Genomic DNA, 12,205 nt, shown 5'->3' with positions numbered 1-12,205 from the left:
ACAAAATGAACGTACATGATGGTGAGTAACCGTAACGTTAACTTAAGTGAAGGTCAGAGCTTAAGTTACCTTAACTTTAGTAATTTCACCTTTACTTCAGTCTTGTACTGAAACAGAAAATGCAGTTAACAAGAAGTTAATTAAAGAAAATTCCCTTTCTTTTTTTCAGGAACTAACGTTAACGTTATGCTAATACCTCAGAAAACACTACAATCACCATCTGGCGTCGTTAATTTCTTGTTTAAAAAAAGGCGCGCTTAAACCCTGTACGTGCGAGTACAACTAACGTACTCGGTAAAATCCTGTTAAATGACATGCACTATACAGAAATACACATACAACAATCATTTAACGGACAAAAGTCATATTTAAACACTTACCGAGGATGAATCCGTTGGGTGAAGAGAGGACGCAGGCTTGTCTGTGGTGATGGCGCTTGTTTGCTGTCGAGTCGAGTCAGTTCTGTTCAATGAATCGGCTCCTTTAAGTGAACAGTAAAGAGTCGAATTCGCCTGAAACCGATTCCTTTTTGTAAAATATTGTAAGACGCAGACATATAATTAATTAATATTTCATCATATTGCTTGGTTCGTGTACTGCTTGTACACGAATTGCATGTTGATGACTATGAGCTTATGAACACGTCTGATAAAATATCTGAATCTGATTCAATGTCACACGAGTCCTGAACCGAAGCAGTGCAAAAGTGATATATGATTGAAATATAAAGTTAATTATTTTCTTCGCCATTCAAAATATTACATATCTCTGACTTTAACAATAAGAATAAAGTTCGTTTGGAGTGTATTAAGAATTATTATTTTTTCCTCCCAGGATTAATTTCGCACCAAGCTGCATCAAGCTGTAATGGTGGATGAGAAGGCACATAATATTATAAATATTGCTTTAAATATGTAATGAAATAAAGTTTTAACACTTTTTCATGCGAGAATGTAGTTCTTCAAAACTCAAATCTATGGATTGTAAGTAAAGATGGTGTGTAATTTTAAGTGTGTTTTGCCGGTAACGGAGATCTATGACCTCCAGGCGGTAACGGCGCTCAATAATCATGTATCCGCCGAGAGGCGCCTGTCTTCAGGCTAGACATTGGGACAATTGCCCCGTCTTCGATGGCTCTATATGCGTCCGAAAATGAAGTTTTAACTGTTTTTCATGCTAGAATGTAGTTGTTTAAAACTCTAATCTGGTTTATTTATATAGATAAAAAAAAAAAAAAAAAAAAAAATATATATATATATATATATATATATATATATATATATATATATATATATATATATATATATATATATATATATATATATAATTCTGAGATTAGTGACCTCCAGGCGATGACAGGTGCCCAATACTCATGAAGCCGTCTAAAGCAGACATTTACCCTGACATTGAAATAATTGTTGGCTGTTTAAAAGTCTTTGGTTTCATTAATTAATTACTTTTTAATCCAGTTTATTATGTTTTGGCTAAGCACACAGTTATGTTCATTAAATATTATTTCCTATTCAATGTTAACTGTATAAAATTAAATAAAGGTGCAGTACAACCAAAAAGAGGTTGGTAACCAAATCGTTTTGGGGGCTATAACATTCTGTTATTATCTGTTAAAAGTTAATTTGTATTAATTTCTACATTGAGTTAAAAAAGGTTTGAATTTCTATAACTAACGTGCAAAAGATATAGCCCATTTCACAGTAATTTGCTGTAATCACGCTACCTGCTGTAATTTCACAATAAAATTATGAATACAACATATTACTGTGAATTTTTCAGTTAAATACTGTGAAGGGATACTAATGTAATTTACTGTGAAAAATTACAGTAACTTGTTGTGAAAACCTGGAAATTTTTTACAGTGTATGATTGGCTCCTGTCTTTCACGTGATGATAGAACGATTCAAACCGACGACTCAAAACATGAACGGATCAAATATTTTTCCGGTGTTCTGTTGATTTGTCCTATCTTGTCAGATTCAAAAAGTAGGTAGCATATTGTGTCTTCAAAATGTGCTACCTAGTTTTTGAATCAGAGCACTGGAAAAATATTTAATCAGATTTTGCTACCAGTGTAAATTTTAAGTGTGATATGAAGCTATAATTTCGCCCGAACCAACCTAATTCCTAACCTCAACCTCAGAACCATTCAAATACAGTGCTAGTAGCATAATCTGATGGGTAGGATAAGATGAAAGTACACCGGCTCTAAATTCAAATGATTAGCTTATGTCTTTCACATAATGAGCAAATGTCTCAAAACTGATAGAAGACTCGAAAAAGGAACTAATCTCTTACTCCACCTGCACAATTGTGCGCATGTGCGAATCAACAAATCACTCTGAGAGGACTCATTGTTCTCAAGTCAATCAAAAGATTCATTTAAAATATATAAATCATTCAAAAACGACCCATCACAAGTCTTTAAGCATCTACAAGTCAGTTTTTCAAATCACCATTTCCATTTTAATATCAAGATTATTTAAAGTCATTATTTAAAACCCTTTTTTTCTTTTTTCTTTTTACTGGAGCTCATGTTTGCCAGTAAAATACATTATACAAAGGGTAAAAACAAAATCTTTAATTTATTTTCCATTTCCCTTTTCCATTACATCTGCTGGTCTCTCTCTAAAATGATTTATTTGTTGCATTTAAGCTGGCAAGTTTATTTTTTTTTATATTTTAAATGGTTTGCTTGTTGGTTTCTTTAAATAATTCAGTCTTCAAAACTACATTAGACTGATAACATTGAGCATTTTGCCACCAGCCAAAAATAATCTGTTAACTCTCCTGCTACAACTGGCAGAATAAATAGTCGCCATTTAATCCCCCTTTTCACTAATAGGCAGCTTTGCAAAGGTTTGATACACCTCTAGGCACAATTTGTCTGTTCTACCAAGAGAAAATGTTGGTTCCAAATCCTCTCCCAGCAGAAAAAACATTTTGACAGAATATCTAATGAACCATGAACAGACCTTCTCAGTAAACAAAGATGAATAATTAAAGAAATGAAGTGGTTGAGCATGACAGTCCAAAACTGCCAAAACTACTAATCAAGTTCATTTCTTTGCAATATGAACAATTTTCATTTACTTTGGCTACTGCAACCTGCCAAAGTAATTTAGTTTCAGGCTAGATCTAAATACCTTTTTTATATGATATGTGAATAAAATAAACTGAATATTTAAGTATATTTTATATGTATATTGTGTTTTATATTTATATTTATTCAGTTTGTAGTTCCATCAATGATATATTTCTGAAAAAAAAAAAAAAAAATATATATATATATATATATACATATATATATATATATATACATATATATATATATATATATATATATATATATATATATATATATATATATATATATATATATATATATATATACATATATATATATATATATATATATATATATATATATATATATATATATATATATATATATATATATATAAAATGTTAACAAATTAAAAATTATTCAATGCTGTATGTCCATATGACCTCATGAAAATGCAGTAGACAAATAAGACTCAAGCTTTTTTCTGCTGTGTTATCAGGAGGTTGGCATGAACTTTTCATGAATGTGACTGACATTCAATCAGCATTGCTTTTGTGTTACTCTGACCTCACAAAAGAACAGATAGAAAAACACAATAACAAATGACTGTTTGTCAGTCTGATGATATTGAAAAATCATGCAGCAACCCATTATGTATTAATGTGTATTAATATTTCTATTTAGCAGTAGAATTGGGCTATGGATATTTCTTTAAACATGAAACAAGAACATTCTGACATAATTTACCCTTCACTTTTTCAAACCTGTTTGATTTTATTTTAACTGTTGAACACTAATGAAGATATTTTAAAGAATGCTGTTTGATGGCACCCATAAAATTCCCTAGTATTTATGTTTCTACTATGGAAATCAGTGGGGCACAGCAACCAGCCTTCTTCAAAATCTCTCCCTTTGTGGTCAACAGAAGAAAGACACTCACAAAAGGTTTAAAACCATATGAGGGTGGACAAATGATGGTGATTTTCATTTTTAGGTTAACTATCCCTTCAAGTTCTTATATAAATAGAACAATTTCTGCACCACTGTATTTAAAGAGCCCCTATTATGGGTTTTTTGAAAATTACCTTCTATGCAGTGTGTAATACAGCTCTAAGTGAAGTGAAATATCCAGTTAAGGCTTAAATCTGGCAGTGCACCATGTTTATAACTATTGATTCATCTATAAAAGAGTCAACTTAGAGTGGTTCAAATGAATCGTCGGGGTAACAAATCTTTAGCCATTATTTCCCCTACCCAAAGATGAGGCTGTGAAGAGTCAGTGGTTGAAGTTTATTTATGCAAAAATACCTCAGCATTATAGCCCCAGCCTTGTGTCGTGTTCCTTAAATTTTTTCTGACGAGCACTTTAACAATCTATATGCTAACAACTGGGGATTTGTCGGCTGTTTGTTAAAGGAAGGATCAGAAAAGACTATTGATGTATGGGACTTTGTCAGAGCTTGACAGGAACTTTACAGTACAGTAACAATACTTTACAGTAGTATTTCACAAGTGTAAGTAAATGCAATTTAAAATGTTTGTCTCCTTGTTTTCTCTAGCTTGCAAATTATGTATTTAATTGTGTTTTGTCACTTGTAACCGATCCATGTGACTTGAAAATTGCATTGAAATTTGTCGCTTTCTTTACAGATTTAAATGTGTATGTAAGCTCTTGATTCTCTGTCGTTTGTCATTGCTATGGCCATCGTCAGTGGTTCTTACACGCGGTCGAGTTTCAAAATAGTTCAGCTTTTGCCACTGTGTGGATTAATACTCAATGTGTGTCACTGTTTTTACTTAAGGTTTAGAATAGAGCAATATGCTGATGTTAAACTGCATTGCTTTAATGCACTCCTGCATTGGGCTCACACATACTTTTCACTCTAATTACTTAAAAATTGTTGATAATCCATGGTTGGCAATCTTCGTTGTAAGCAGTCAATCAATTAGAACAGACTGGGTCATCAAACTAAGCAGAGTAGATTAGCATCGTGCTCAGGCACGTGCACACATAGGGCTCAACCTGTGCAGTGCACATGCCCTTTTTAGTCTTGGATAGAAAGTGCCCTTCCAAAACGATCAAAAGTGCCCCCGTGACACCCCCCACCCTCCCCTCTACCGCCCTTCAGTACATTAAAAGGCCACGAAACACCAAAACACATTTTTTGAGCTGTTGACAGTCGTATATGTGTCCCACACTGCTAAAAACACTATTAGGACACCTATATTTCACTAAAAAGTGTAAATTGGTTGTTTTTGCGTTATTTCAAGCAAATTCGTACTTCCTGTTTGAAACGAATTTTTGAAGCTGCGTCACGGCCATGACATAATAGCCTGTATTCCAGCGTGCAGACTGGGCGTCTGTGCCAGAGTGTGTCTTATTACGTCTTACAGTGTGATGCATTAATGCATGAGTAAGGCTTGGTTCAAACCAATCAGCGCGCTCTACTGTGCAACTTCATTAATATTCATTTGTGTCACCGCGCTTACACCACAAAGACGCCACGTTGTGTTGGCAAAACAAGCGTGAAGTGTTGCTTTTATAGTCTGCTGCCGTTAAGTTTCGTTTTCATTTCCTCTCTGTGAGAGCTTATCTGGATCACGTGTGGATTACAGTGTACGCGACGCTCGACAACAATAACTTACGTGTCTAAGAGGATTATTGTTTACCTGAGAGCTGTTCTCATCTGCAAACGCTGAAATCTGGATTCGTTTGTAGTATTCTCTCCATATAGACGCGTCTCTAGTTGCTGGTGATTGTCCTGTCTCTACAGATTTGGTAAGTGAGCGACCAGTGCTCTTTGTTTATTCAGTTTGTTCGTATCGAATTAAGTTAACTATTGCACTGAGTGCAGAAATGTTAGCACTGCATTTTTTGACCGGAATAACACACGCGGCTTTCTGACACTACCTGCCGTGTGCATCTAAGTTTCCGGGAAATGCGGAGGTTTTTTTTCTCTCATTCGCCGTGCGGTATCAAACATTGCATGAAAAATACACGCTTAGATCAGTTCCTCGAATCAAATATCTCGTTTGTCGCTAGAGGCATGAATGAATTCCCTGAATGAAAGAGCCAAACTGCAGTTAAAGTCAAACATTTAATAATTTGGCAAATAATTCGACTACAGATGTCCATGTACAGGGCTCGAAATTGCGACCATTTTGGTCGCATATGCGCCCGAAAATTAATCGATGCGACCTCATAGTAAATTTGGGCGCATTAGTGCGACCTGTTTTGATTTATTTTTTTTTAAACGTGCTGAATCGCTCTTCCCTGCCGCTATATTGGTTCATATTAGCTGTCAATCACCCAAGGCTTTTCACTGTTAGATGACAGGGAGGGAGCTTTTATGTCCACGGTAAATTCAAACGGCTAAAGAGTGAAAACTTAAAGCACGCAGGTTTGCAAAGTGCAAACCCCACCTAAAGTTGAGGCGCAGATGAGAGCGATCTTGACACGTGGTGAATATTGATCCGCCAGCTGAGATCAATCGAGTACGCGCTTCTTGGAGAAGGTGCCCGAATCATCATGCGTTGCATTCACTGCTTGTTCAGCGCAAATGTCCGCTAAAAGTCAAATCTAATACTGTATCATCGCCAAAGAAGCTCGCCTTTACTAAGTTTACACTGAAACTGCGTCTCATAACAAACAGCGGTATTGCGCCGATGCTCAACCTGCTCATAAATTGGGTCGGCTGACTCGCCTGCTTTTCCTCAAACACAGAAAAATGAAAATCAGCTCAGACGGAACATTTAAATTGACACAAACTGAAACCAAAACTTTTAAAGAGTGATAGAAGTGAGACTTTACTTACTTTCTTTTGCCTATTCTTTTCTTGAGGTGTATATTATTTTTTTTATTTAGTTAGGCTACTGATGACTGTTTTGCAGCTTTCAGCCTTGAATTTAATATTTTATTATAATCTTTTGTTTGTTTTGCAGCTGAAATATTATTTATTAAACTGACATGCATATATATGCTGTTTAGCAGTACAAAATAAATATTTCTTACTGCAATGCTTCATTTTTGTTTGATGCAAACTATACATTTATTTTTCATAAAGTAACAGACTTTTTATAGCAGATAAATTGCATTCAAGCACATTCAAGGCAGCATGATGATGAGAAATGTAATTCATTGGTACTATTATTGTCATTTTCATCATCATTAATATTCTAGAATTATAATTCATACACATTTTGGAATTATTGCACACAAATATCAATGTCATCTCAGCATTAGATAGTTGTTTCTGGTTTTTGTTAGTCCTAATTGATGTTGTTTTAAAATACAATAAGTCCCTTAAAATACAATTTGCAGCGGTGCTCAATCATTTTTGGTGGGTGCTCCTAAATTTTTTCTGGTGCTCCTAAATTTTTGAAGTTGGGAGCACCGGTGCTACCAAATAAAAAAGTTAATTTCGAGCCCTGATGTAGGTTAAACACCATCACTTTCTCCTGTCTGTGTGGGTGTGTATTTTGACTCTGAAACTCGCGCGTGCACAAATAGACACTCCCACACCATCCCACTTTAGTTCCTCCGACACTCCCCCCTAAACAGAGCTGGACACGCCCACTTTTCTGTCTTTTTCCGAAGTAGAGGTGTGAAAACACCCTGCTGAAACGAGGGGGTTTCATGGCCCTTTAAAGGGTACATTCACACCATTAAAGGGCCATGAAACCCCCTCGTTTCAGCAGGGTGTTTTCACACCTCTACTTTGGAAAAAGTCAGAAAAGTGTGCGTGTCCAGCTTTGTTTAGGGGGAGTGTCGGAGGAAGAAAAGAGGCATTGTGTGGGAGTGTCTATTTGGGCGCGCTGAGTTTCAGAGTCAAAATACACACACACAGGGGGCAAAGTGACTGTGTTTACATGGACATCTGTAGGCGAATTATTTGCCAAATTATTAATGGTGGACTCTAACTGCAGTTTGGCTCTTTCGTTCAGGGAATTCATTCGTGATCCTCGCGACAAACATGATATTTGATTCGAGGAACAGCTGTAAGCGTGTATTTTTCATGCAATGTTTGATACCGCACGTGGAATGAGAGAAAAAAAAAACTCAACATTTCCCGGGAACTTAGATGCACACGGCAGGTAGCGTCAGAAAGCCGCGTGTGTTATTCAGGTCACAAAATGCGGTGAAAATCCTACACGAGGTTAAAGTTTGGTTCTAGTGTTAACTTGTTTACACTCTGTGCAATAGTTTGTTCGATACGAACAAACTGAATAAACAAAGAGCACTGGTCGCTCACTTACCAAATCTGTAGAGACAGGACAATCCACAGCAACTAGAGCCGCGTCTTTATGAGGAGAATACTACAAGCGAATCCGGATCTCTGGGTTTGCAGATGAGAACAGCTCTCAGGTAAACAATAATCCTCCTTAGACACGTAAGTTATTGTTGTCGAGCGTCGCGTACACTGTTAATCCACACGTGACTCCAGCTGCGCTCTCACAGAGAGAAAATGAAAACAAAACTTAACTGCAGCAAACTATAAAAGCAACACTTTACGCTTGTTTTGCCAACACAACGTGGCGTCTCTGTCGACTAAACACTGTGACAGTAATGAATATTAATGAAGTTGCACAATAGAGCGCGCTGATTGGTTTGAACCAAGCTTTACACATGCATTAATGTATCACACTGTAAGACGTAATAAGACACACTCTGGCACAGACGTCCAGTCTGCACGCTGGAATACAGGCTATTATGTCATGACCGTGACGCAGCTTCAAAAATTCGTTTCAAACCGGAAGTACGAATTTGCTTGAAATAACGCAAAAACATCCAATTTACACTTTTTGATGAAAACCTAATAGTGTCCTAATAGTGTTTTTAGCTGTGTGGGACACATATACGACTGTCACAAGCTTTAAAAAAATGTGTTTTGTAGTTTTGTGACCCTTTAAGTACTGGCTTACCATTGTGCAAATTATATATTGACGATCAGGGGGGTCAACTTTTTTGGTTATTTTGTGTACTGCTTCAGTCATTTTTTGTAATTTTTAATTGGATCTAGTTTATTAATACAACATATTTCAGTTTTTAGCGTTTTGAGAGATATTTATTGTATCCTGACCTACAGTATTCTCTGATTAGCTTTTTAAGCTATTACTTAAGGGCAAACTATACAAATTTTGTCTAATTGGACTTTACTTTCAGGCTATATGTAGATACAAACACTTATTTTATGAGGGAAAAGTTTTGTGAACACTTCTGATGTGTATCAGTGCTCTAGAACTGCCAGTTTGGTAGGATTGGTTCAATTATGCATTTACAATGGTATGAACCATCAATTGAATATTTATGCTATTATTTTAATTAGGGGCCAAGCACCATAGGTGCGTAGGCACCTATTGGATCCGTTAGCGTTCCTATTATTATTCTTCTTCCGTTTCTTCCGTTTCTTCTGCCGGATTTGAATGGCAGCCCATATAGGCGTATGCAGGAAAGTTGTATAATTTGGCACAATGATAGAGGACAGGCTTAACATTAATCAGACCAAATATGAAGTCTCAAAATCAAACTCTCTAGTGCCACCACTTGTCCAAACTTTCACGTATGTTTATCATGATAACTTTTGAACCGAATGGGCTACCATCAAAATTCTTGTTTCCTCTGATTCCTTGTCTGTCCGATTCAAACGCACCATATGACGTCATTTTCCGTGATATATTTTTTCGTGCTATTTTGCATTATTTGAAAAACCTATTTGATCGAACTCGTCCTAGGCCCTTTCTCCCATTTTCACCAAAATTTAATCACATGATCAACAGACCATGCCAACCAAAAGTTATGGAATTCAAGTTGATTAAACCAACCGTTTTTGTTTAACTTGGAAACAAAAAATTGCTTTTTTGGCTTATAACGTCTCAACCTTTTGTCTGAAACTCATAAAACTGGTCTCATTACATCCGGCAGAGCACGTTGAGTCGAATGATGTCTGATTTTCACAGGTCAGCCATTTTGGCCGTCGCCCATTTCGATTTTTGGCCAAAAATGCTATATTTTAACAACATATTCACATATCATTACAAAACATGGTATGCATCTTCAACCCCATGCCCTGAAAGTACTCAAAAACTTCTGGAGCAACTCCACCTTTTGGCCAAAAGTGCTTGGCCCCTTAATTGCTGCTTGCAGCTATATTTATTAATATTATTGTTTAAAACAAATCGAAGTTAACTATTTCTCAGTATTAAAGAGATGAACCCCATAGATCTTATTTTGGAGTCCTTCAAGGGTTATTAAGCATTTAAAACCCCATTTAATTCGCACAATTGTTATTATTGAGACATGGACCACCTATATGCAAGACAGGAGAGAAGACTGAACACCTTCCACCTAAGAGGTCTGCACCGCATTCTGGGCATTACCTGGCAGGACAAAGTCTCCAATGTCAAAGTTTTGACTCGAGCCGGCCTTCCCAGCATGTTTACTATGCTCCGACAACGTCCCCTGCGCTGGCTTGGCCATGTGCGCCACATGGAGGATGGGAGAATCCCAAAGGATATCCTCTATGGAGAACTCTCATCTGGGAAGAGAACCACAGGATGCCCAATTCTGATATTTAAAGATGTTGTGAAGAGGGACATGAAAGCCCTTGACATAAACACCAAGTCCTGGGAAGACCTCGCAGCAGACCGCCTGAAATGAAGGTGCACCCTGACCAAACAGCTCAAGTCAGGTGAGAAGAACATGATGCGTGCATCAGAGGACAAGCGAGTTCACCAAAAGGTGCAGGACGTCAGCCAGGGAGCCACCTATATGCGACTGCTGCGGTAAAGAATGCCTCTCCAGTATTGGTCTCTTAAGCCACTAACGACGCTGTCTCAGACAATCAGTCATGCCTCAAGATAAGAGCTAGGATACATCATCCACGGTCAACACTGACCGACGGAGGCCTACAAAAAAAAGAAAAAGTATTTTCTTATTCTAAATCCCTATAATACTCAATTCCTAAATCCAATTTTTACCTTACTTACTTTAAATAAGTAGTTTAAGTTAAAAGTTTTAGTTAATGGTTTGGTGATAGTGTGAATTGTGGCTTAAAAAAAATTGTTACTGTCGATTTTTTTAACATACTCCAGTAACAAGCTCTTACAGATCCACAAAACAAAATGTAGTGAATGAAAATAAAAGGAATTCATTAACTTTCATGGATTTTTTTTTTCTGTTTGTTACTTACAAAAAATTAATAAAAAATAAACGGAGGATGTGTTAACAAGCATTAGCTGTAGAGAAAAGCTAAAGCAAATAAAAAATCATTTGTACACAAGGTATATTAATAGGTTTGATACATTGATATATGTGCATTCCTTTGAGTTATGAGATGTTCACAGATGTCGTCCACTTGCTGAGCTGAGCCATGGTGCAGTGGGAAAAAGGATTCTTTTTAAACAGGCTTGAACATGAAGTACTATGAATCCATACTCTTGTGACACCATCAAGTTCTTGTCCTGGAGCTAGAGCAGAAATGACATCCTATGAGGTGAAGTTCTGAAGTCTGTGCAGAGCAATCAGGATTACGTTAAGAAGTATTCTGTGAAGAAAAGATAATAAGATTGCAAAGACTGACGGCCCTCATACTTTTGGTTAATGCTCTTGTTGCAGTTCCAAACTCCTCAAATTCACTTCTTGCTGAACGTTTTAGTTTCTTTCTATACTTTTATGCAATGGATATGTACTGTAGTAGCTTGGAAAATTGGGAAAAACTGTTTGTCTCAGTGAGAACTACTTATTCATCCTGGAAAAGAAAGAAAGTCCAAATTGGCATCTTTCAGATCCAGTGTTATGATTGGATGATGCTGTCAAAAGCAGTGTTGTAACAATTACCAGCTTCAAGGTTATTCAAAATGCATTTCATGATTTTTTGTAACATAGTAAGCATATAGTAAGTTTGTCTTTATCATCAGAACATTGGCTGATTATTGTTATTTTAAAAACTCACAGTAAAACCTGTAACATTGTGATCAGCTAATCAGAAAAGGCTGTGATATGTAGATGCATGTTTATATAGACATTTAGACATGGGATAATAACCGGTTTTAAGGTTTACGACGATTTTGAAAAGTTAAGGTTTTAAAACCATTACAATTTCCTGTTATACCATTTCAAAGGGATTA

At 36.3% G+C, this 12,205-nt stretch overlaps 1 long non-coding RNA gene across 4 annotated transcripts in view; it reads right to left on the bottom strand.

The window, feature by feature from the left end:
- LOC141378338 (uncharacterized) overlaps nt 1–458 on the bottom strand; it is a 2,441-nt gene extending 1,983 nt beyond the window's left edge. For all 4 annotated transcript variants that reach the window (XR_012392577.1, XR_012392578.1, XR_012392579.1 and 1 more), the window contains exons 1-2: nt 381–458; nt 70–107 (exon numbers count right to left, since the gene is read on the bottom strand). This is a non-coding gene — a long non-coding RNA (uncharacterized lncRNA). The remainder of the gene's footprint in view (nt 1–69; nt 108–380) is intronic.
- Between the last annotated feature and the right edge of the window lie 11,747 nt (nt 459–12,205).

The sequence above is a fragment of the Danio rerio genome, chromosome 16 (genome assembly GCF_049306965.1).
Source record: "Danio rerio strain Tuebingen ecotype United States chromosome 16, GRCz12tu, whole genome shotgun sequence".
Lineage (NCBI taxonomy): Eukaryota > Metazoa > Chordata > Actinopteri > Cypriniformes > Danionidae > Danio > Danio rerio.
The sequence above is the reverse complement of the archived record's forward strand: the minus strand, read 5'-3'. Positions and strand labels throughout refer to the sequence as shown.